The 27,316-nt window shown below is 44.6% G+C and overlaps 1 protein-coding gene across 10 annotated transcripts in view; it reads left to right on the top strand.

Moving 5' to 3' along the window:
- Positions 1-27,316, top strand: part of MECOM (MDS1 and EVI1 complex locus) — a 744,249-nt gene that overhangs the window by 586,212 nt on the left and 130,721 nt on the right. The window lies entirely within an intron of this gene.

Raw genomic sequence — 27,316 nt, 5'->3', positions numbered from 1 at the left:
TATAGCAAAAAGCTATTGGCTAATACACTGACATAGCCAGGAATTAATACAAGTTAAATATAACAGAGCAGGTATTTATGAGAATGAAGTGCTGTTACTTTTTAAATATATGACCAATACAAAGGCAATCTGATATTATTGCGATCATGATATTTTTAAATTATTTATTCTATTATTGAAAAAAGTATCTTTTTAGTTGGAAATGTTGTTTATGGGGTTCTTATGCTCATTCTTGTGGATATCTGATACTGGCCAGTGTCTAAATCAAACGGATGAATTACAAAGACATGGGATTTTTTCATCCAGTTAAGATATGCTCTAATATGTGAACCCTGCTGTAGACATTATGGTTTTTCTGCATGGATGTCAATTCCATGCAGAAAATTGCATACATTCAATGGGTAATAATCATACATGACAAGCATACATTTGTATTTTACTACAGCTCTATTCACACATTATGTTCAACACAGTACGATCTGTACACACAGTAGACATATCTCTACTCATGTACAGTTATTCACACAGTTCATACCGTAGTGTACTTCCTGTCTATATCCTGCATTGTGTGTGGGATCTGTACCCAGATTCACTTTTAGAATTAATGCATGTACAGTCATTCACACCAAAACATGTAGCATAGACACCTGTATACATGTACAACATAATATATGAATAGGGCTTGTGTGTATACATGAACTAAATGCATTGGGAAGCTGTGGTTCTGCTCACCATTCATACCACATTGTGATAGCCAGATTATATTGTATTGAGCAGCCTTAGTGAATATATAAGACTTTGCAATGACGAAGAGAAAGGGGTGTGCAGATTTAGAGCAAGATAATAGAAGAGGCTATTCACTGTGAGCTGCAGTCCTGCTTGTGAACAGTAAAAACCTCAGGTCACCACTGGGTGGTAAAAGTGAAAGATAATACAACAGAAGCAGAAAAGAAACTACCTCTGTGTGATGTGCTTGTCATAAGCAAAGGCAAATTCCATTGCTGGCATCCTTAATTTAACAAAAATGACATTGAGGCGAGTCTCACGATTAGCCTTAAGAGGGTTTGCAGGGAGAGTGGGCTTAGCCCACTCTCCCTGCAGACGATCGCAATTGCAACCCTGGGCAGCCGGATTGGCCGCCCACATGACTGCTGGCTCCATCATGGAGCCGGCGAGGGCTTCAGGGATTGGGGGCCACGCGGCCCCCAGAAGTTGCAGGAAGCCCCATGTAAGCATGAGGGACATGCTGGAGAGACACACACCCCTCGAGCCTGGGAGGCTGCTTGCAGCCTCCCGGCTCGGGGTCTCCTCGTATGTTGCCGCAGTGCAGAGCCTCGCTGCGGCAATACACGATCAAAAAGATGAGGTTAACGGAGCGCTTGCTCCGTTAACCTCAGCTAAGGGGAGGGGTACTTTGGGAGGTTTGCTGCCGGGAGCCGCATGCAGCACACAATCGGCAGGAAATGGGCTAGGCTCCCTTAGTCCACTTTTTGTCAATCTTGAGAATCGCGTCATTAAGTTTCTTCAAGAGATCCAAGATTGGATCTGCTGCTATAGAAGAACATTAATGTACTATAATGTAAAAGGGATTGAAAATAAAAGTGCTAATATTATAATGCCTTTATACAAAACTATGGTGTGGCCACACCTGGAGTACTGTGTACAATTCTGGTCACCACATTTTAAAAAGGACATTGTAGAAATGGAAAAGGTGCAGAAGAGGGCAACCAAGATGATCAGGGGCCTAGAGCACCTTTCTTATGAGGCAAGGCTACAACACCTGGAGCTTTTTAGTTTAGAAAAAAGGCAACTGCAGGGAGATATGATAGAGGTCTATAAAATCATGCATGGTGTGGAGGAAGTGGATAGAGAAATTCTTCTCCCTCTCACATAACACTAGAACCAGGGCTCATCCCATGAAATTGATTAGCAGGAGATTTAGGACCAGCAAACCGAAGTATTTTTTCACACAACACATAATCAACTTGTGGAATTCTCTGCCACAAGATGTGGTGACAGCCAACAACCTGGACGGCTTTAAGAGGGGTTTTGATCACTTCATGGAGGAGAGGTATATCAACGGCTACTAGTTGGAGGACTATAGGCCATGTCCAGCCTCAAAGGTAGGATGCCTCTGAGGCAGGTCTCATGATCCATGAGACCTGCTTTCTCCAAAACTGCGGGCAGGGAGCCCTAGGCGGCCAGATTGGCCGCCCACACGATTTCCGGCTCTGTGATGGAGCCTGCAGGGGCTGTGGAGCTCGGGGGTCATGCGGCCCCCGGAAGCCCCAGTATGCCCTGCGCGAGCGCACAGGGCATACTGGGGAGACCCCTGGAGCCGGGAGGCAGCTTTTTGCCTCCCCTCCGGGGGTCTACTTGTGAGTAGCCGCGGTGTGACTCACGACCAGATAGCCCATTTTTGCAGAGCTTTTCGGCTCCCCTCCGGGGGTCTACTCACGAGTAGCTGTGGTGCGGAGCCACACCACGGCTACTCACGACCATATAGCTCATTTTTGCGGAGTGCTTGCTCCGCAAACCCGGGCTAAGGGCAGGGGTACTTAAGCAGGTTACCCGCCTAGGAACCACCGGGCTCTCCTCCACTAGCCCAGTTTTGCCCCATTGTGTGAATAGCCTCTCTGAGTACCAGTTGCAGGGGAGTAACAGCAGAAGAGAGGGCATGCCCTCAACTCCTGCCTGTAGGCTTCCAGCGGCATCTGGTGGGCCACTGTGTGAAACAGGATGCTGGACTAGGTGGGCCTTGGGCCTGATCCAGCAGGGCTGTTCATATGTTCTTATAATGTACTTTGGTTAAATGAGATTATTGATTTAATCAGGGATAATTAGGGAAGTATTTCATAATGAAAGAGCAAGAACCATATATGATCAAGAAAGCCATGGATACAATCTCTATATATAATTCTCTTAGATGTACCTGCCGCTAATCTCATGTGTGGCAGCTCTCGCAAATGTTTGCGAGCAAGGGGAGGGGGAGAGGAAAGTGATGGTGGGGAACAGAAGACCAATGGGCAGGCCAGTGAATGGCCAGGCAGGCAGGTGGGTGGGAGGAGGGGGAGAGAAGGCAGTGGCGGCAGGGGGAGAGAAAGTGAAAGCAGCTACAGGGGAAGCAAAAGTGGGAGGTGGGGAGGAAGAAAGTGAAAGTGGTGGGTGTGTGTGTGTGGAGAAAACAGTGGGTGCCCGGAAAAAGTATCTGGACAGGCGGGCGACCAGCCGGAGAGAACAAACTTTGGATGGGGGAAGAGGGAAGAGGAGGGGAGGCCTGAGAACGAGGGGCCGAGAACGAGGGACGGGAGCCGAGAATGAGGGAGATGCTCTGCATAGATGCTCTGCACCCGGGCCAACTAGTGTTAAATTAATTTCCCTATCATTTTTACCATGTAGCCGAATGCTAAGTTTAATATACCCTTGCATGTCATTATGACGTCCACAGTTTCTGAAGGATGCATGGTTAATCTCTAATCCTGAGACTTAGTCATCCACAGAGAGTTCCAACACCCATCAATTTCACATTTATTTATTTATTTAACTGATATATTGCCCAAACTTTCGTCTCTGGGTGGCTTTAATTCCAATACACATCTAAACCCATCTGGTAATCTCAGCTGCGTTTGATACCATTGATCATGGTATCCTTTGGGACCACCTCTTGTGTATTTTATTTGTTTGTTAGTTTGATTTCTATACCGCCCTTCCAAAAATGGCTCAGGGCGGTTTCCACAGAGAAATAATAAATAAATAAGATGGATCCCTGTCCCCAAAGGGCTCACAATCTAAAAAGAAACATAAGATAGACACCAGCAACAGTCACTGGAGGGATACTGTGCTGTGGGTGGATAGGGCCAGTTACTCTCCCCCTGCTAAATGAAGAGAATCGCCACATTAAAAGGTGCCTCTTTGCCAAGTTAGCAGGGATTGGAGGTACTGCTTTGAGGTGGCTTTGGTCCTTTCTCAGGGGGAGGGTCCAGAAGGTGGTGCTGGGGGGCTACTGCTCGGCTCCTTGGCCATTGGCCTGTGAGGTCCCACAGGGTTTACTTTTGTCCCCCTTGCTGTTTAACATCAGCTGGATCAGCCCTGGGAGAGGTGATCCAGAGACTTGAACTGAGTTGTCAGCAATATTCAGATGACACTCAGCTCTATCCCTCTATCTCTCCTTGTCACCTGATCCTAGGGAGGCAGTGCTTGTCCTGAATCGGGGCTGGAGCCAGTGATGGGTTGAATGTGTACTAATAAACGGAGATTATATCTGTGCAAGATGGAGGTGCTGTTGGTCAGTAGGAGAGCCACTCAGGATGAGGGGATTTGACTGTTTCTGGATGGGGTTGCAATCCCCTTGAAAGAGCAGGTGCTCAGCTTGTTGGTACTGCTGGACCCGGCTCTGCTTTTGGATGTTCAGGTGGAGGTGGTGGCCAGAGGTGCCTTTGCACAGCTTTGGCTAGTGCACCAGCTATGTCTGTTTCTCGAGAAGGCAGATCTGGCCACTGTTACCCATGCCTTAGTCATGTCACGGCTGGATTACTGTGATGAACTCTATGTTCAGCTGCCCTTGAACAATATTTGGAAACTGCTGCTTGTACAAAATGCAGCAGCTAGAATTTTATCTGGAGCTGCCCATTGGGATCATATTACACCCATTTTGAAAGAGCTACATTGGCTGCCAATTTGTTTCCTTGTCCAGTTCAAGGTGCTGGTTTTGACCATTAAAGCCCTTAATGGTTTGGGCCCTGAATACCTGAGGGACCACCTATTCCCAAGGGTTTCTGCCCATGTGGCTAGGTCATCCATGAGGACTGTGCTCTGTGTGCTGACAATGAGGGAGCCTCAGCTGTCATATATGTGGGACAGGGCCTTCTCAGTTTTTCACCCCAGACTTTGGAATGCTCTCTCGGTGGGCATCTGCTCCTCATTCTCCATCAATTTTTTTAGAAAGCAAGTGAAATTCTGGCTTTTTACCCAGGCTTTTATATGAGTTTTGTATTTGTTGCTGTTGCTCTGGGATTTTTTAAAATAATAGGTGGTATAAAGATTTTAAAATAAAATAAATAAATAAATTGGGAATGCCGTGAATCTGATTCAAAGGACTGGGAATCCAATCAAACATAGAACACAGTCCAGCAAAAGTTAGTTACCAAAAGTTAAGTCCCAATGAGAGTTAAGTTAAGCCCTTTTCAGATATTATGTTGCACATGCATATGGATGTCTATACACAAGGAAACTGGGGGGGCAGCCTATCTCACCTGCAAGGTACAGATAGGAAGTGTGCAACTGTACATGCTTTGAACATGTACAGTTCAACGCATGTACAACTGTGTGTTCAAAGTGTGCAACTGTACCTGCTTTGGGTTCTCATGATTGCAAGAATCGTGGCTGAATGATGATTAGCCACATTGGCATGATTTTGTGAACTTGTGCCAGCTAGCATCTGAAGTAGGGTGCTGGACCTTGTGATGCTCCAAATGAAGATCCAGTTATCATATGAACCCATGCCTCTCACCTACCCTGCTTACCTGCATGCAGCACTCCCTCATCTGTGTGTCCGTCAGTGACACCTGCACCTAGAGCACACAGAAACTCTAGCATTCTGCCCACTCTGCATGGCTCCCAAGCCTGAGCACCTTCGATTGCAATCTGCCCAGAAACATACCGCATCACACTCACCTGAAACGCCCATGTACACCTGTCTCATCACCAACACTCTTTCCCCGTCAGGTTGCAGCACGGCTTGATATATCCAGTAGCTTCACACTCTATTGACAGATGCTGGCAGGGAGACCTAGCTGCCCATGTGACAGGGGCAGCTGTATGGTCTGTGGGACCAGTGGCATGAGATGCTTCTTGCCCAGATGGGGGGACATGGGAACATGTGTGTGATTGTGCAACATGTGACTGGGGAGAGACAGGGCTAGAATGTGTTGGACAGGTTGCTCTTGCTCCTCCCCGCTGAGGATGCCCTTGGTTGTAGGGGGTTCCATGGAATTTTTGAGGTCTATCCTTTAAGCAGTGGAGTTGGAGGCCAAAGCCTCCTTTCAAAAACTGAACTCTCTGTGCAAGCAGGTCACGTCAAGGAAAGCTAATTTGTGCTGGCACAGGGAGGAGATGACCAGTAAAGGGGGAGGGGAAAATTGATGGTTGGGCATACTTCTCTGTGTTAAGCCAGCTGGAGAGCAATATGTCCCTGGCTGCCCTCCACGTGCTAGATTTTCAGATCGCTATTGCTAGCAGCAGGGGTGGAGTCCCTCCATGCCCGCTCCTTCCAGACAACATCCTTTCCCATCCTTCCTGCTGGCAGTGCCCCCACTAGGGTGCCAGAGACCAGGCAAGGTGCTGTCCAGGATGACTCGGGGTCCCTGGGTTTGCCCAATCATGGGAAGATAGGAAGCTGCCATATACTGAGGCAGACCATTGGTCGGTCTAGCTCAGTACTGTCTACTACACAGACTGGCAGCGGCTTCTCCAAGGTTGCAGGCAGGAATCTCTCTCAGCCCTATCTTGGAGAAGCCAGGGAGGGAACTTGGAAGCTTCTGCTCTTCCCAGAGAGCTCCATCCCCTGAGGGGAATATCTTACAGTGCTCACATGTGGTCTCCTATTCAAATGCCCCTGCTTACTGGGCAAAGAGGCACCTTTTAACGTGGTGATTCTCTTTATTTAGCAGGGGGAGAGTAACTGGCCCTATCCACCCCCAGCACAGTACCTCCAGTGACTGTTGCTGGTGTCTATCTTATGGTTCTTTTAGATTGTGAGCCCTTTGGGGACAGGGATCCATCTTGTTTATTTATTATTTCTCTGTGTAAACTGCCCTGAGCCATTTTTGGAAGGGCGGTATAGAAATTGAATGAATGAATAAATAAAATGCAACCAGGGCAGACCCTGCTTAGCTAGGGGGACAAGTCATGCTTGCTAGCACAAGACCGGCTCTCCTCTCCGAATCCAACCTCAGGTCTCAGATGGGGCTTGCTGATTTCACAGCTCACCTGCCTGTGCAGTCCTGGGCAGCCCCTTTCTACCTTCCCCTCTACCTACTAGGTTAGGTGGAGCTGAGCAATGGGAAACAGGGAAGGGATCAAGGTGCCTTCCACTTGCTTGGATGCCCCCCCCCCGCCTCTCTGGGTGGGCTAAGCAGTTCCAAAGTATTCCAGAAGGTCCTATGGGCATCCAAGAGTATCCAAAGCTGCTGTGGCTGCCCACTGTGCCTTCGGAGTCAATGGGATTGGGGCTGGTGATGTCAGGAAGCCATGCCCAACAAAGGGCATGGCATGGGCAGCTGGGAAGGTATGAAGCTGCTACCTGACCTGGGGAAGCGATCGTGTGCAAAGAGCAGTGGTAGGCTTCAGCATAGATAGTGACTGTCTGCTTCTGCCTCGTACCCCATCTCGGCTGGAGCCCTTCCACCCTCCCAATGGTTGTGTGAACCAGTGTTTCTCAACCACCGGTCCCTGGACCGCTGCCGGTCCCCGAAGGGTTGAGTGCCGGTCCCTGACTGGGAGTCAACACCCCCCCCCACAACTGAAATCAAGGCACTCACTTCCTCAATTTTGCACATGGCACGGAAGAGGAAGAGTATCACGGAGGCATGGGACCCTTCTTGTGCCTTGCCTCCACGTGCTGCTGAGATCTTCCTACAGCTATCTTATTCCCTATCTTTACAGCTTCAAACTGAATGCGGTGCGGGGGCATGGAGGAAAAAGTATGGCAGTGGGCGCCACTTGAAGGGCTGCTGGTTCTTGCATGCTCATTGTTTGCAGCCAAAGGTTGGTTGATTGAAACCGAGCTGCCTGTTGTGGTCGAGGCGCCTTGAGAGGGAACGCTGTTTCCCTCTTGCATCAGTGGGGCTTGCTTGTATGTTGTTTTCATTGGCCCCATGTAGCTTTTGAATTTTTCTAATGGCCCAACATCCCCTCTCCATTGAGTAATCACAAGCACCTCCACTCCAGACATACTGGAGACAAATTTGTTCACCCAGGCTTTTAGATTCAGGGGTTCTCAACCCTGGGTACCCAGACGTTGGTGGACTTCTACTCCCATAATCTCCAGCCATAATGGCCAAATGCCATTGTTGTTGGGGGTTATGGGAGTTTAACTGAGGGACCCAAGGTTAAGAACCCCTAATATTCCATGTTTGCAAAAGATTCCAAATTTAATTATTTTAATGCTTATATTATTTTCATTCTAAACTGCCCAGAGATGCAAGTTTTGGGCAGTACAGAAGTCTGATAGATAGATAGATAGATAGATAGATAGATAGATAGATAGATAGATAGATAGACAGACTTGAAACCCCTTTACTAACTGCTGGTCCGGGAAACTGCGCATGAAGAATGTAGCGGTCCTTGAAACTCTGCACGAAGAATTTAGCGGTCCTTGACTCCAAAAAGTTTGAGAAACACTGGTGTGAACCACCCCAATGTGTAAATAAGTGTACATTTACATCCTGTATACAGATTACATGCATTCAATATAATGTGTAAATTCAGCTTTATATGTGATTAAATCCTGTTCTATTGCTTTGAATGATATTTAATTGTGATTGCTAGATAGCGCCCTGTTTATAGTTATGCAATCAATTTTGCTAAAGATTGGCAAAACAGAAGGGGATCTTTCTTTCTTTCTTTCTTTCTTTCTTTCTTTCTTTCTTTCTTTCTTTCTTTCTTTCTTTCTTTCTTTCTTTCTTTCTTTCTTTCTTCTCAAGTTGCCTTTCCATAAAACAGCTGCTTACATTTAATTTCCACCTGCAGAGGTCCTGTATTCAATGGCAGAAAATGTCATTTATGCAAGGAAAATGCCTCAAGGTGTTATTTTTTTTTTTTGGAGGGTGGATTTTTGTGTGTGTACATTTTTCCTACTGACTGGTAAGCGTCCTTATGAGTGTAACTTTAACCCTCCATAAATAACGAAGCAGGGTGGTACAACTGCTTGATGCTTGGTGGATATGGATTATTTTCAACCAACATGAAAATGCCTTCTGGGTTCTGTGATTTCAGAGGACAACCTGTTGAAAGCAAATTAATTATGCTGGTGTAGTTGCTTTGCACAACTGGAAAAGGGGCTTCAGGGCACAGGTTGCTCCTAATAGCTTTCCATGGCCACAAGAGTATCTTTAGTGCTGGGCTGTGGGCAGCAAAACACATGAGGGTGGAGATTAGGACTGAAGCTGGATGGGACACAGGGCAAAACCACAGAAGAGTCAATCCAGAGGCAGAATCCATTGCAGATTCTGAGTCAAAAAGTTCATACTGAGTATTTGAATGAGGATATAGGCAGAAATGCAGGCAGGTGGATAGGGTTGCTAGCAGAATGATTGGGGAACAAGGAGGAGAAACAGGCAGGCTCACAAATAGAGATGTGTAGAACAAGACTAGGGAGCCATTCAGACAAGGCCAGATTCTAGCCTGTTGCCCAGGAAAAGACCAAGGTCTGAACTGGAAGCAGACTGGATCAGGAGAAAGTCACAATGAAAAACCAATGAGCTATCTGGGGGCATGGTTGCCTATGACAATACTTGTTGTATGATAACAAGCCAACCAAGAAGCAAGGAGATTGCAAGCCAGTCGGAAGCCAGTGCCAGAAAACCAATCAGCAAGGGAAAGACATGCCTCCAAAATGGCGCTCGAAAAGTCAAAATGTTTTGATCAAAATGGGGTTGTGTTGTTGGGGTTTTGCTTTGATTTTTGGTGAGAGGCAGGGTGGATTTCTATACCACACTTCCAAAAATGGCTCAGGGTGGTTTACATTAAAATAAAAACTACTAAAATCAATTAACAGTTAAAATCAGCAACTGACCTGGTATGTATCACAGAGACTTGGTTGGGGGCACGACTTCTCCCTCCAAGGTACTCTGTAGAGGAGCAGGTAAGAGAGTGTGGGTGGGGAGGTGGGGTAGCTGTTGTCTTTAAGGATAATATCTCCCTTACCAGGATCTCTATCAGAGTGTCTGATCATATTGAATGTATGTACTATGTTTGGGGACCAAGAATAGATTGGGACTTCTGTTGGTGTACCCATCACCCCGCTGCCCAACAGAGTCCCTAACTGAGCTCGCAGACTTGGTCTCGGATTTGGCATTGGAGTCTCCCAGGCTTATGGTGCTGGGGGACTTCAATATCCACTTCGGGACCGGGTTCTCTGGTGAAGCTCAGGAGTTCATAGCGGCCATGACAACTCTGGGCCTATCCCAAGTGGTCTCTGGACCAACAAGTTTTGCTGGTCATACTCTTGATTTGATCTTTCATTCTGATCAGGATGGTGTTCCATGGGTGGGGACTCCTGTGATTTCCCCATTGTCATGGATGGACCACCATCTGGTTAAGGTCGGACTCACAGTTGCGTCCTACCTCTGTAGGGATGACAGACCTATTAGAATGGTCCGTCCAAAAAGGTTATTGGATCCAATAGGATTCCAAGAAACCTTGGAAGGATTTAATGTTGGCCATGCCAGCAATCTAGTTGATGCCCTGGTGGAGAACTGGAATAATCAGCTCACCAGGCAATAGACATAATTGCTTCTAAGTGTCCTCTCTGACCCACTTAAAAAATTGCTCCTTGGTATACGGAAGATCTGCGGGAGCTGAAGTGGCAAGGTAGACGACTGGAGCGCGAGTGGAGGAAGACTCGACTCAAATCCGACAGATTGCGACATAGAGCGCATTTAAAGATCTATGCTCTGGCTATACATGCAACCAACTGTTTCTTTTCTGCCCATATTGCTTCCGCAGGCTCTCGTCCAGTGGAACTATTCAGGGTTGCGAGGGGGCTAGTAGGGCCCCCTACTCCCCTGAATTCGAATTTGGAACCATCAGTTGCCCACTGTGACATTTTAATGAATTTTTTTGTGGACAAAGTCTCTCATATTCGGGTCGATCTAGATCTAGACTCCACAGTTATCGCAGTGTCAGATACAGAGGTATCCAGCAACTCCTCTTGTGTGGTTAGACTGGATCAATTTCAATTTGTGACTCCTGAGGATGTGGACAAGCTGCTCGGAACAGTGCGTCCTACCACCTGTCTGCTTGATCCTTGCCTAACGTGGCTTATACTATCTGGCAAGGGGGTTGTTGTGGAGAGCCTTGTGGAAATTATAAATACCTCTCTGAGAGAGGGCAGGATGCCTCCTTGTTTAAAGGAGGCAATTATTAGACCTGTTCTTAAGAAGCCTGCCTTGGACCCCTCGGAGTTTAGTAGCTACAGGCTACTACCTCCCATGGTTGGGCAAGGTGATTGAGAGGGTGGTGGCCTCCCAGCTCCAGGCGGTCTTGGAGGAAACTGACTATATAGACCCATTTCAAACTGGTTTTCGGACAGGCTATGGAGTGGAGACTGCCTTGGTCAGCCTGATGGATGATCTCCAATTGGGACTTGACAGAGGAAGTGTGACTCTGTTGGTCCTTTTGGATCTCTCGGCAGCTTTAAATACTATTGACCATAGTATCCTTCTGGAACGTCAAAGGGAGTTGGGGGGGTGAGGCACTGCTTTGCAGTGGTTCTGCTCCTACCTTTCTGGCAGATCCCAGATGGTGTTGCTACAGTCTCTAGACTGTTGCTCTTCAAAATCTGAACTTTTATATGGGGTCCCTCAGGGCTCCATACTGTCTCCAATGCTTTTTAATATCTACATGAAACCATTGGGAGAGATCATCCGGAGATTTGGTGCTGGGTGTTATCAGTATGCTGAAGACACCCAAATCTATTTCTCCATGTCAACATCATCAGGAGAAGGCATATCCTCCCTGAATGCCTGCTTGGAAGCAGTAATGGGCTGGATAAGGGATAACAAACTGAGACTGAATCCAGACAAGACAGAGGCACTTATTGTGCGTAGTCGTCACTCGGGAAGCGATATTGATCTACCTGTTCTAGATGGGATCACACTTCCTCAGAAGGAACAGGTACGCAGTTTGGGAGTGCTTCTGGATCCACACCTTTCCCTGGTTCCCCAGGTTGAGGCAGTGGCCAGAAGTGCTTTCTATCAGCTTTGGTTGATATGCCAGCTGCGTCCATTTTTTGAGGTTCATGATCTCAAAACAGTAGTACACTTGTTGGTAACCTCCAGACTTGATTACTGCAATGTGCTCTAAGTGGGGCTGCCTTTGTACGTAGTCCAGAAACTGCAATTAGTACGAAATGCGGCAGCCAGGTTGGTCTCCGGGTCATCTTGAAGAGACCATATCACTCCTATATTACAGGAGTTGCACTGGCTGCCAATAAGTTTCCGGGCAAAATACAAAGTGCTGGTTATAACCTATAAAGCCCTAAACAGCTTAGGCCCACGGTACTTAACAGAGCATCTTCTGCATGATCCCCATCGTCCACTGCGTACATCAGGGGAGGCTCGTCTGTGGCTACCTTCATGTCGCCTGGTGGCCATCCAGGGACGGGCCTTCTCTGTTGTTGTCCCGAGACTTTGGAACATGCTTCCCATGGGAATAAGAGTTTCCCCATCTCTGACGGCTTTTAAAAAGTGTCTAAAGACTTATTTTTTTACCCAGGTCTTTTAGCTTTTTAACTTAGTAACTTTTTAAGTTTTGGATTATTTATTGATTTGTTTTAAGCTGTTTTTAATATTTAATTGATTTTAATGTTTTGTTTTTATTTGTTGTGAAACACCCTGAGACCTTGGGTTGGGGTGGTATAAAAATGCACTAAATAAATAAATATAAAAACATTATAAAACCATTAACAAAACATTCAAAACAGTTTTTTAAAAACCCTGGAAAACCAGGGTAAATATTTACAGTTTTAAAACCCCAGAACAACAGGCCAAACAGATAGGTTTTAAGGGCTCTCCTGAAGACCCATAATGAACTCAAATTATGGATTTCTGCTGGGAGTGCATTCCACAGCCCAGGAGCAGCGGCTACAGAGAAGGCCCGCCTCTGAGTCGCCACCATACATGCTGGTGGTAACTGAAGATGGACCTCCTTAGATGACTTAACATGCGGTGGGGGTTGTGCAGAAGAAGGCTCTCTCTAAGATTACTTGGACCTAAACTGTTCAGGGCTTTAAAGGTAATAACCAGCACTTTGTATTTTGCCCAGAAACGTATTAGCAGCCAGTGTAACTGTTTCAAAACAGACATAATATGGTATCTCCAGGTTGTTCCAGAGACCAATCTGGTTGCCATATTTTGAACTAACTGAAGTTTCTGAACTATGTACCAAGGCAGCCCCCCCCCCCCATTGCAATAGTAGCGCCTGGAGGTTACCAGCCGATGCACCACTGTTTTGAGGTCATCCTCTTCAAGGAATGGATGCAGCTGCTGAGTCAGCCACAGCTGATAGAAAGCACTCCTGGCCATAGCCTCCACCTGAGATACCAGGGTGAGGCCTCTGTCCTGGAGTATTCCCAAGCTGCGTACCTGCTCCTTTTGGGTGAGGGCAATCCCATCAAGCACAGGAAGCTCTAATCCTCCCTCAAATTCTGAGCCCCTACAATGAGCACCTCTGTCTTATTTGGATTCAGTTTCAATTTGTTATCCCTTATCCAGTCCATTACTGCCTATAGAAAGGCATTTAGGGAATGAATGCCATTTCCTGATGATGAAGATGAAAAGGAGAAGTAGATTTGGGTATAATCAGCATACTGATAACACCCAGGCGATCCAGAAGGATACCATGGTTGATGGTATAGAACGCTGCCAAGAGATTCAGAAGAACCAGCAGAGTCACACTCCCTCTGTCGATTCCCCGGTAAAGGTCATCCATCAGGCCGACCAAGGCTGTCTCAACCCCATAGCCAGCTCTAAAGCCAGTTTGAAATGGGTCTAGATAATCAGTTTCCTCCAAAACTGCCTGGAGCTGGTCGGCCACCACCCTCTCAATCACCTTGCCCAACCAAAGGAGATTGGAGACTGGTCTATAACTATCCATTGCTAAGGGGTCCAGGGAAGGCTTCTTAAGAAGAGGTCTAACCGTTGCCTCCTTCAAACAAGGAGGCACCCTACCCTCCTTCAGAGAAGCATTTATAATATTAACTAGGCCACCTCCAACAATCTCCCTGCTAGATAGAAGCAGCCAAGTTGGGCAAGGATCCAGAGAACAAGTGGTAGGCTGTTCTGCTCGACAGGCCCTTTATTTAAAGGGTGTTCTGTTTTGAGCTATAAGCACTTGAAGCAGCCCCTTTTGAGTCAAAATGTTTCCATGTTGAAACATTCTGCACACTCCTAAGGGGGTCGGAGCCATGCTAGGACTTAGGAGTACAATACTGCCCCCTTTCCCTCCCCTCTACAGTCTGAACCGACTCACCTTAAGGCGTAACCATGTACAGCCTAGAAGGCTTCTGGTTGGGCTTCTGGCTAATCTGAACATTTCTATCCCATGAGCTGACATCCTCAAGCATCCACTGCTCCTGTCCTCATTTTCTACTGAAAGCAAACTGGTGGAATTGTGGTGACATCCTCTTTCATAACTCAGTAAACAAATGCAAGAGTGTTCCAGTGAAGGCTAGGCTTGACTTAGCTGTGAGAAAGAACAGAATAGGAATGGCAGATACTTGTAATACTGAAAAGCAAGTGATAAGAGTATTTAACAAGAACTCCTATTCTTGAGATATTTTCTTTCATATTAAATCTCTGCCAAGGTGTTGTTAATTGTAGTGGTGTCATGAAAATCCTTTCGTTTGAGCCTTACCTCTGCTTGTATTATCTCTTGTTCTCTTTCCATTTTAAAATGCTGCTCACACACTCACAGATGCATGGGAGCAATGGAAAATAAAATACTAATCCAAGTTTCCTTTTCTAATTATCATCATGGTGGCGTTTGCACAAGGCTGAGGTTTGAGCTATCCTTTATATCACCCTTCCTTCTGCTTCTCTTCCTACTGCTACTTTGTCTGCCTTTGCTTACTTCTAGCTATTGAAGAATGTCTTTTCTTGCGCTTTCCAAGTTCTTTCACTTTGTATTATTTTCTAGAGCTGTTCAACCTGAGCTTTAGCTATCTCACAGATTAATGAATGCTTTGAGTAGACTTTTCTGGCTCCTTCTCAGACAGCAAAACCAGTTGGTTAGCAAAATAACAATTGTTGGACTTTGTAGTAGATAAACCAGCTATCCAGTTATATAATTGGGAGGAAGCTCAGGAAGATCTATCCACATGAGCATCAGGGTCTGCAAAGGCCATTTGGAAAACTTGCACATAGTGGTCTCCAGATCATGAATAGCTGGTCACATGGATGATTTTCTTCTACTGTGCCTTAGCTGGAAAAACTAGACTTGTCGATACATGTGAAAAACCTAATCACTATGTGTGGCAGTATGTTTATATCTCTGACTTATCACAGGCTGGGAGCCACCACATTCAACTTCTTAAAGCCACCCCACATTCTGATGGCCATGTGAGCCAGAGCAATTGAGACTAGTTAGAAGAGAGCATGGTGTTGAGAATTATGTGCATAAGAAGGCCTTCACTCCTTGGCCATTTCAAATGTAAAAGGGAAATGCCACCTAACCCATGTGTTATCATCATCATCATCATCATCATCATCATCTGCAAAAAATACAAGCTACCTGTAGCCAAGAATTGGTGGGACCATAAAATTTTCAAGTTGAAGAAAATGAAGATGTAAAATGAAGATGTAAAATGAAGATGTAAAACTTTTTTTCAAGTTGAAGAAAATGAAGATGTAAAAATATTATGGGACTTCCGACTACAAACAGACAAACATCTGCCACACAATACACCAGATATCACTGTAGTCGAGAAGAAAGAAAAACAAGTCAAAATAATCGACATAGCAATACCAGGGGATAGCAGAATAGAAGAAAAAGAAATAGAAAAATACACCAAATACAAAGATCTACAAATTGAAATTGAAAGGCTGTGGCAGAAGAAGACCAAAATAATCCCAGTGGTAATTGGCGCCCTGGGTGCAGTTCCAAAAGACCTTGAAGAGCACCTCAACACCATAGGGACCACAGAAATCACCATCAGCCAATTACAAAAAGCAGCTTTACTGGGAACAGCCTATATTCTACGACGATATCTATAACCATTGACAATAAAATTCTGGCATCCCAGGTCCTTGGGAAGGACTCAATGTCTGGATAAAACAAACCAGTCAATAACACCTGTCTGACTGTGTAAACAAGAAATAATAACAATAATTCGATTTCTATACCGCCCTTCCAAAAATGGCTCAGGGCGGTTTACACAGAGAAATAATAAATAAATAAGTTGGATCCCTGTCCCCAAAGGGCTCACAATCTAAAAGAAACATAAGATAGACACAAACAACAGTCACTGGAAGTACTGTGCTGGGGGTCGATAGGGCCAGTTTTGTGTTTTTTTTAGTCACACAAAATTGTACTGATGTTACTTTTCACTTATAATGACTCATCATACAAAACAACATCTACCTTGCCCTAAACAAAAATTTAGGGGCATGTCTACATTCCAGATGTAAGCCAGTTTCAACAGAGATGCACATATCAGAGATGTAATATAGGCAGTATAAAATATGATAAATAAATAATAAATAAATAAATATCTCGGGACTTGTATTTTATTTATTATTTATTTATTTAGCACATTTTTATACCGCCCTAACCCATGGTCTCAGGGCGGTTCACAACAGTTCTCTGAAGGCATTAAGCATCTCTAACACAGGACTCACTTGGAAGTTCTTTGTGGGAAGCCATGACAATAAATCTGTTACATCCTTACTAAACATGATCTCCTGCAAAAGTAAAGTTGTTCCATAACTCTGTAAGGCTCTTTAATGGCTTTAAGTAGCCTTTCATTTTCTTGCTCTTTGAAAGTGGCTGTCCATTTCTTCTCTCTTTCAATGAGAAATTTACACACATTGGAATTTGTGTATGACAGTTAAGCTATTTCACTATCAGTGCCAGCTAGACTTAGTCACAATAAATTGGGAATTTGAGAGATGTTGGCACACAGTGACTTGTAAAGGCTTTATAAATGGCTTGAACAACTATTTTTCCAAATGGAAACAGCATCAAACTTCTACATTTCAAGAGGCTTAAATAGAAAAGAGAGGAATATAATTGCCTTTCCTTCTAAGTGTGCATACTGTAAATGCTAGACAATGGAAAACCAGTAAAGTGGGAGAGGGCAGTTACTGAGCACATAGAAAAATCAGGCTAAGAAAAGGCTACTTTCACTTTTGGAGATCTGTATAATGTAACTGGTTAGGTCATTCATTTTTTAATTAATGGTGATCATGCATCATCACTACCATTGATGTCTCTGGTTGGGTACACTGACAATCCTTAACAAAGGTGCCAAATTTCCTCTGGGTACAAAATTGTATTTTTACCTATAAAAAGGTCTTGAGAGGCATTCCTTGAATATATCCTGCCCAATGGTCTGCACAGATCATTCTAATGGTATGTATTTATACTGCTTGCACAGACTATACAAGTTGCTTATTTTGTTAACCGGCTATGTTTGATGAAAGCTAGCTGTGTTGCCTAACTATTTTTGGTGAGCACTAAAGGGGCAATCCCCATTATAACAATGTCAATGGCAAAAATAATATTTGTGATGTAAATATTAACTATGATGTCAGCCTGATCCTGTGATGTCATTTCATCACACAGACCACACAAGACAGCCACACAAGATGTAGAAGACAGACATGTCTACATGATGGGGTTAAACTGATTTAAGAGTAATTCCCTCTTCCTAGGAAATCCTGAGATTGTAGACTGAGTGGAGGGGCTATGGTTTCTAACACAAAAGTCTCAGACCCTCACCAGACTACAATCTGCAGGATTCCTTGGGAGAGAAACTATGATAGTTAAAACATTATTGTTATTATTATTAATTCGATTTCTATACTGCCCTTCCAAAAATGGCTCAGGACGGTTATATATTTTATATATATTTTATATAAAACATAATATTTTATATGAAATATAAATCCAGCATGATTATGTACCATAAATAAGGCCAGAATGCTAGACATGAACCAGAGAGGCCTCAATACATATTCCTTCTTGACAATAAGGCTTACTGGGCCAGTCATTTTCACTCAACCTAACCTACACAGGGGCACAGCTAGGGAAGAGCGGGCCTGTGCTTGCCCCTCTCTCCAGTGGCCCCTTGGAGTGAGAGAGATAATGAAGAAAATAGGGAAGGGTAGAGCTGTGGGGCCCTCAGGAGCTGGGAAGCCCGGGTTCGTTGAACCCCTTGGCTCAGTTATAGCTACACCCCTAAACCTACCCAAATATCAAATGGGATGAACCTCTATGTACATCATGCTGAGCTCCTTGTAGGATAAATATTTGCCTTGCTTTCTTATTTTTTCCCCAAGTAATGCTCTGTCCCTATTATATGTCCTGCTTGTCTTTATTCTATAGGTTCTGCATGCAATCCCTGCAGAATAATAAATAATGTGAAATGACTCTCTAAGGCTGTTCTCACAAGCAGATTAACTCAGGCTAAGGCAGCCCAGCACTAGGCTAGGGATCAGATCACTCCTGATCCCACCCAGCCTAATCCTGCTTCTTGCCCTGGCTCTTAGCCCAAGGTTAAAGGTGTGAACGAACCCTTAACCCCAGCGCTGGGATTGTCTGCTTGCAGCCCAAGCAGACACAGAGACAGGAACATAGGAAGCTGCCATATACTGAGTCAGACCATTGGTCTATCAAGCTCAGTATTGTCTTCACAGACTGGCAGCGGCTTCTCCAAGGTTTCAGGCAGGAGTCCTTCTCAGCCCTATCTTGGAGAAGCCAGGGAGGGAACTTGAAACCTTCTGCTCTTCCCAGAGCGGCTTCACCCCAAGGGGAATATCTTACAGTGCTCACACTTCTAGTCTCCCATTCATATGCAACCAGGGTGGACCTTGCTTAGCTAAGGGGACAAGTCATGCTTGTTATCACAAGACCAGCTCTCCTCTCCTGAATAACCTAGAACACACATCTGATGGGGGAATCCCACTAATGCACTGTTCTCGGTTCATTGTCCTGGCCTCTAGCAAGCTGCACAGCTCCTCGGAGCGTCGCTTATATGTGCAACTGAGCTGTGTGGCCAGGCCTGACCTCCCAGTCATGTGAATAGCCTTTCTCCATGTTCATTTTCTAGTATTTTGTTTTTTAACACATATTCCTATATTAAATTCTAAATTTCTCTCTCAGCAGCTTTGAAATTTTGGTAAGGCTCCATCTAGCCCTGGTAACCTAAGAATCTTTAGAACTTTTATTTTGTATCATTATTTTTAGAATGACCCTATCCCCCGCCCCCAACTTTCTTGGGAAATGTCTATTCCTTTCATCAAGTCATTGCTGAGAATGGAAACAAAGAGGTGAGGAAAACCTTTAACACACACTTAACCCTTCATCTATGTGTACTTGTGCCTCATAAATATGCATTCCTCTTTTCTAGACTACTATCCTATACACACTTACCTGGGAGTAAGTCCTATCTAACACAATGGAAGTTGCTAGGAGCAAACTCTAAGTCAGTATTTCCCATTCTGTAAGGCAATGTTCCAGTCTGTGATTTGTACATTTAGGGTGAATTCCTAAATGGCATTTGTGCATAGAGTTGCCAATGCCAACCTGCTTGAATTCTACTCATCTGATTAATAAAATGGTGTTCTGTCAGGTAACCAATACCTGACAGAGACCAATACCTGACGGGGGCCGAGAATGAGGGAGAACTAGAGGTGCAGATACTCTGCACCCGCACCAGCTAGTTTCAAATAAATATGTTCAAACCTCTCTATGGGGACTATTAGGCACAATACCTGTGTGTTCAAGTAAAGACCTTACAATTGTAGTTGTAGCCCTTCCCTAAGTGTGCTCAAGGTTTCCTATGAATATTTCATACAGCTCGATGGAGCTTGCTACTCACAAGACTTCTCTATGAGCATAAAAACTCTCAGACATATATCCCCAGATATTTCAGTGCAGCTATTAAACTGGTGGATAACTTTTTTCTAAAGTATGACCTCATTGAGTCAGCAGCAAGATACCATCTTGTCCTTTGTGTTTGTGCTAGATGACATTTTAGTCTTTCTCATGAAACAGGCAGTGCTGCTCCGGTTCCAGACTAGAATAGAACAGCGGGTTCACTCTGTCTGCCTCTGCCCCCATGTTTATTAGAGATAAATATCTAATAAGACAGAGGAAGTTGAACCAATGAAGGGAAAACATCAGCTACTCTAATGTCTCCCAACTTAGTTCACATTGATGGAATATGATTGGAAAGGGAGTGATTTCTGAGGGCCAGTAAAGAGGTACATTTCTTTGCATTTCTTTTTCCCCTCCGTCACTGATAACTGTAAGAGACAGAGAGAAATTTATGCTCTTTCTTGTTTCTGGCAACCGTTAGCAGGACAAAGTAAATACTCTGGCTGTAGATGAATACATTTAAATATAACTATATGGCTTGGATTCTGGAATATTAAATAAATAAATAAATAAATAAATAATATTAGCAGAAAACAAGGCAGCAGATGAATCTGCAAACTAATGTCACACATCCGAACATGATGAGCGGCATTATATATATGGGAAAAGATGTCATATTATTTAAAAATATAAGCCAAACTGGCAACAAAGGATGTTCATTTTTAACTAGTATGGTTGAATTGTGTTAAGAGAGACCAAGGGCAGCTTCACACGTAATGGCAGCAAGTAGGAGAAAACTGCTGGTTCCCAGTGAGTGTGCATTCCCAGCACTGCCGCATCTTCTGTATTATCCAGATCTGCCAATGTCAGGCAGACAATGTCAGGTTCCCTGCTCCACTCCACATTCTCCCAACTTTCATAACCTACATTTGAAGTTGGGCAGAGAATGTCAGGTGGTGGAGAGGACCCAACGTTGTTAGCCGAGATTGGCAGGTTTGGATGACATGGAAGAGGCGGCAGTACTGGAAGTGTGCACTCGCCAGGAACCAGCCATTTCTTGTTACTTACTTGCCGCCATTATGTGTGAAGCCACCCCAAGAGACAGCAAGAACAGTGCAGTGGCTCAAGTGTTGGATGGAAGCCCAGACTGAAATCCCTGCTCAGTTATATAAAGCTCACTAGGTGGCATTGGGCAATTCACTGAGGCGCTTCACATGATTGGTGTGAAGCACCAGAGGGGGTTCTGCGGGGAAAGCGGGCTTAGTCCATTCTCCCTGCAGATGATCAACAGGCAGCCCTGGGCGGCCGGATTGGCCACCCACATGACTGCCGGCTCCATCACAGAGCTGGTGGGGGCTGCGGGGATTGGGGGCTGTGTGATGCCCCCCGTGAGTGCGTGGGGTATCCTGGAAAGACCCCCAAGCCTGGGAGGCTGCTTGCAGCCTCTCGGTAGGGGGCTACTTGTGTGTCGCCGCGCACCGCAGCAACACACAAGCAAAAAGCAACACACGAGCGCTCACTCCATTAACCTTGTCTAAGGGGAGGGGTAATTAGACGGGCTGGCTGCCTTGGAAGCACCGGGCTCGTCTGCGAGCCTGGTGGTTTCTACGGTCCCTGGAAAGCGGGCTAAGCTCCCTTAGCCCACTTTCCAGTGATCGTGAGAGTAGCTTAACTGTCTCTCATCCTAACCTATCTCACCGGGTTATTGTGTGGCTAAACGATGAATTAATTTGTAGCCCACTTTATTTTGATGGTTCAAACCTGCTTGTGATCATTACAATAACAACATAAAAATACTGAAATGTGTAATTAATAACCCATATTGAAGAAAAAATAATTAAACCAAGAGACTCTCTGGCTTCATAATTATTCACATTATTTTCTGAGCTGAGTGTGTTAAACTCCTTTCAGCATGATTACAGATTAAGGCTAAAGCAGTCTTAATCTATTCCACAACTAAATACCACCATTAATAACTTTTTCTTCCTGGAGTACTTTATCTGGCCTTGCCTTCCAAATCTTCATTTTGAGTATATAGTGAAAAGGATGAACTATCTAGCCTTATAACCTGTATTCAGTCAGCACTGGGCAGTATTAGTTGGTAACAGGTTATTTGGCTAGGAGCCAGAAAGAACCCCACTGGAGCCATTAGGGTGTGTGAATACTAGGACCCTGGGAAGCCTGAGCCATCTCCCACTATAGTCTTTCATGGGTGTGTGAGGGAAGGGGGAGCCCTGTGTAGGGCTATCTATAAAGCTGTCCAAAGTGGCAAGAGAGTTTTAGCCAAACACCCTTCTGTCTGTGGCTGTTAATTCTGAGGGGAAGGATAAAACAACCAATGCCAATACCCAGATTGTGGGAGGCAATATGTCCAAGCCTCTGCATCATAACAAAGGCCTTTGGAGAAAGCCCATTGACTGTTGGGAAGAGCAGGAGAAGGTTGAGCTGCCAGATGAGTCTCTTGGCTAAGACACTTGCATGGCAACTCTCCCTGCTGCTCTCTTGACCAGCCAATGGGAGCATCCCCTAGAGTAGGGCTGTCAAACTGCAGCCCTCCAGCTGTTTTAGGCCTACAACTCCCATCATCCCTGGCTACTGGCCACTGTGACTGGGGATGGTGGGAGTTGTAGTTGGCCAAAAACAGCTGGAGGGCTGCAGTTGGACACCCCTGCCCTAGAAGCACCACAATAATTCAGGGGGCTTGGGGGAATGCTGCAATTTGTAGATGGGGTTGCAATGACAGGTAGCGATGTGTAAGTCTCTTTGCCAATGTGTGCTACTGCTGCTATTGGAATGGGGCAGGTTTAGGATTTACTCAGTCAGGTGGGCCTTCTGATGGGTTTAGCCCCCCAGCCAGTGCCTGACCTAGCTGACCCCTGACACCATCCTGATATCATTTCTCATTGCCTTCTTGAAGCAGTTTAGGTAGGGAGGGGCTTCTAAGAAAACCTTCTAAGAAAACATTCAGCTTGAATACATGTTTAGAGAATTGGACACCTGACCCATGCTTTTATTTACCATGCCACAAAAAAGATTCTGAAACATTCTCAAGGGAAGATGTGTGAGAGACCACTCAGATGACTAATTCCCTACAAATACCTTACATATGGTCTGAGAAGGAAAACTGTGGAAATACCACCACCACCTCAGACGGATTGTGTGAACTTGACATATCTGAAAGTTCCCTTAAGAATGCAGCTCGGGACAGGGTTTTGTTTTTGGTTTTTACATCCAGTGTAATCTTAGACTAGAGCAGTATTTAAGGCTAATCTGTAGAAGAACATGATGGGCTTTAGTAGCTTAATGAGGAAAATGTTGAAAATAATGTAATATGCATCTGCAAAAACCCCAAACAGTTTCTTTCTCAAAGCACATTGTATTTGGCAGCTGTTGGAAAACTTCAATGTCAACATTAAAACACACACACACACACAAATATATTACCACTATTTCTGCCTCAGGCTCCAATCAACAAAGTTATTATTTCATTTAGAAAGAAACAAGAAAGAACATATGGTTATTTGCCTGACTCTCATGCTTCCTTTTTCTTTACATTCTTGAAAGGCCATAAAATAGGGAAATAAAAAAGTCATGGACATGTAGTTTTGTTAACTTTATCTTCTGAACATTAAACACCATGTTTCACATTTCTTATGGTACATAAAACTGTTTGGTCTTGCTGTATCATGTATACATGACTTCAAAAAGTAAAGGAGACAGCTTAGTAGATGTAATAGGTGTGTAACAACACTCTTTAGATCTCGGTGTTTTGTACAACATCCTCTAGTTCCCAAAGGTGCTTTTAACATGATATCTATATGGCTATTTTTGAAGTCATTTATTTCTTTGCACAGTGAAAGAAAACTGGGACTAATTAGAAAGTATAGTCTATCTTGCCTGACAGTCATTGATATTGCTTACCTTTCACTGGAATTCCAGGTATTCTTCTGTTTTCCTAAACTTGGTATTTGACTGGAAGAGTGCAGCAGAACCTACATTTCACTAATGAAAATTGGGACATAGTGGCAACGCCCCTAATTTCACATTTATAATGTGAAATTGCAGACTGTGCACTGCATGGTGCCATGCAACCCAATCCTGTCCACATTTATTGTTGAATGGGACTGACTTCTAGGTAAGTGTGCATAGAATTGCAGTCTTATTGTTTATGCACATGCATATAACTTCCACTTGCATTAGAACAAGATGTACGTAGCAATTTAACTTTTCAGTCTCTGGGAAGATAGTTGAGCCCTGTAGAATGACTACACTAGCAAGATGTCCCTAATAAAGTATGGACTGCCCCTGGATAGTTGGAGCATATGATGCCCATAGATATAGTGGGCATAACAGAAACGTGGTGGAACAGTGAGAACTAGTGGATTATTCCTGGAGATAAACTCCATAGAAAGGACAGGGAGGGGTGAATTGGGGGTAGAGTAGCGCAGTATATTAAAGAAGGGACAGAATCTCACAAGCTAGAGAACCTAGGAAGACTGGAGTCCTCCACAGAAACTCTGTGGGTGACAATACAAGGCCTGAAAGGAAATGTTCTACTGGGGACGTGCTATCGCTCTCCTGATCAAAACGCTGAAAGTGACTGGGAGTTGCAAGAGGAAATCAGGGAGGCATCAAACAGAGACAGAGCTGTAATAATGGGTGAATTCAATTACCTACACATAGACTGGGTAAATTCACAGCCAGGTAATGACAGAGGCCATACTCCTACATATGCAGAATGACTGTGCCCTAAAATAGCTGGTCATGGAACCAACCAGAGAGAAAGTGACTTTGGACTTAATCCTGAGTGGTGTACAGGACTTGGCATGTTGTGGAAACTTTAGGGAACAGTGACCATAGTGTGATCAAACTCAGCTTTCATGTGAGGAGAAAATTGACAAGGAAGTCTAACGCTTGAATTTCAGAAGATGAAACTATGGATGTTGTTGTTATTATTATTACATTTATATCCCACTCTTCCTCCAAGGAGCCCAGAGTGGTGTACTACATACTTGAGTTTCTCTTTCACAACAACCCTGTGAAGTAGGTTAGGCTGAGAGAGAAGTGACTGGCCCAGAGTCATCCAGCTAGTTTCATGGCTGAATGGGGATTTGAACTTGGGTCTCCCCGGTCCTAGTCCAGCACTCTAACCACTACACCACGCTGTGCAAACAGGATTGATGTTGAATAAGTTCAACATTGAACCTGTACAGTTCAATGGTCTGGTGTCGAACTGAACACCCCCCAGTTCAGTTTGGCACTGGACCAGACCCCCCACCCCTGGCTGTTCTGGGCCTCACCCCTGTCGCAGCAGCCATTTTGGAGGTCGCTGTGCATGCTCAGTACCATGATGGGTGAGGCCCGGAACGGGCTGAAGATGGCTGTAACAGGGCGATTTGCAGCATAATGGAGGCTGGGGGGAGAGGGGGAACCTCTGTGAGACACCCCCCCCCCCATGGCCTCGGAGAAGCCCCCCGGAGGATATATTTTAAAAATATATATCATTTGCGAACCACCACCACCCCCGAACCAAACCGGGGGGGGAGGGGGTTGGAGGGTGCCAGACCAAATTGGCCCAGTCCAGTTTGGATCCAAATTGGACTCGAACCAGGCCAGCTGGTCTTGTGCACACCCCTAGAGGAAACTTCTCCAAAATAAGGAGTTTGGCAAAAAGAAAACTGAAAGTGAAAATCAGAAGAGTCACTTCACTCCAGAATACATGGAGTTTATTTACAACCACAATACTAGAAGACCAGTTAGAATGAATATCATAAAGCAGGAAAGGTACCACCAAGTCCGGGAGATGCCAACATGGCTAACAAGTAAAATCAAGGAAGTTATAAAGGGGAAGAAGAATTCCTTCAGAAACGGGAAGGCTTGCCCAAATGAAGAGAACAAAAAGGAACACAAACACTGCTAAAAGAAATGCAAGGAGACAATAAGGGAGGCAAAAAGGGAGTTTGAGAAACATTTAGCTAAATGCATTAAGGGGAATAACAAAAAAACTTCTTTAAATACATCAGAAGCAGGAAACCTGCCAGGGAGGCCACTGGACTGTTAGATGATTCGGGAGTGAAAGGGATTATTAAGGAGGATGTGGAGACTGCAGAGAAGATAAAGTTATTTGCATCTGTCTTCACGGTAGAGGATACTGAGCATATACTTGTTCCTTAATCGAGCTTCTCAGGGACAGAGGCTAAAGAACTGAGTCAGACAGAGGTGATAAGAGATGACTTTCCAAACTGTCTAGAAAAATTAAAAACAAATCACCAGGGCCAGATGGCATCCACCCGAAAAGCCTTAAAGAACTCAAATGTGAAATTGCTGACCTCCTTGCAAAAATATACAATTTATCCCTACAATCAGGCTCTGTACCAGAGGACTAGAAAGTAGCCAATGTAACACAGATTTTCAAAAAGGGATCCAGGGGAAATCTGGGAAATTATAGGCCGGTTAGCTTAATGTCTGTTGCGGCAAATTGATGGAAGCATTCTAAAGGATAAAATATGTTAAGCATATAGAAGAACAGGTCTTGCTGAAGGAGAACCATCATGGCTTCTGAAAAGGTAAATCTTGCCTCACCAACCTTTTGTAGTTCTTTGAGAATGTCAACAGGTGTGTGGACTACCTGGACTTTCAAAGAGCTTTTGACAATGTTTCTCATCAAAGACACATGAGAAAACTTAGCAGTCATGGGATAATGGAACAAGTACATGTGTGGATTGCTAACTGGTAGAAGGACAGGAAACAAAGGGTGGGAATAAATGGACAGTTTTCTAAAGGGACAGAAGTAAGAAGTGGGATCCCTCAGGAATTGGTACTGGGACCAGTGCTCCTTAATTTGTTCATAAATGATCTAGAAGTTGGGGTAAGCAGTGAAGTGGCCAAATTTGCAGATGACATTGAACTGTTTAGGGTAGTGAAATCCACAACAGATTGTGAGGAGCTCCAAAAGGATCTCTCCAAACTGGCTGAGTGGGTGACAAAATGGTAAATGTGGTTCAGTGTAAGCAAGTGTAAAGTGATGCATATTGGGGCAAAAAGAAACAAACAACTTCATATATACACTGATGGGGTCTGAGCTGTCAGTAACTTACCAGGAGAAGGAACTTGGGGTCATGGTGGACAGCTCGTTGAAAGTGTTGACTCAATGTGTGACAGCTGTGAAAAAGGCCAATTCTTATGGTGCCAAGAGGATTTTGCATAACCCATTCAATATAGTTGCTACTAGGGAAAATGTAGGGTCTTAAGCAAAGACTGGTTGTGTGCCACGATAATTCTTTTCTGAGGATGGATTCTTGTGGCCTTGTTGCTCTTGTGGTGACTACAATAAATCATACTGTCAGTCCCTCAGTTGTTGGCTTCCTTGTGACAGCTTTTCAACATTTAAACAGTACTCATCAATGAAGCAGGAGAGAAGCTTGCACATGTTATATTTATCCCACTAACTTTTACTCCACGGAGCTTAGGTGGCATTTTGGAATGGATGAGGGTGTGC

This window comes from Hemicordylus capensis, chromosome 3 (assembly GCF_027244095.1).
Source record: "Hemicordylus capensis ecotype Gifberg chromosome 3, rHemCap1.1.pri, whole genome shotgun sequence".
Taxonomy (NCBI): Eukaryota; Metazoa; Chordata; class Lepidosauria; order Squamata; family Cordylidae; genus Hemicordylus; species Hemicordylus capensis.
Note: the sequence above shows the minus strand (reverse complement) of the source record. Positions and strands in the feature narration are given on the sequence as shown.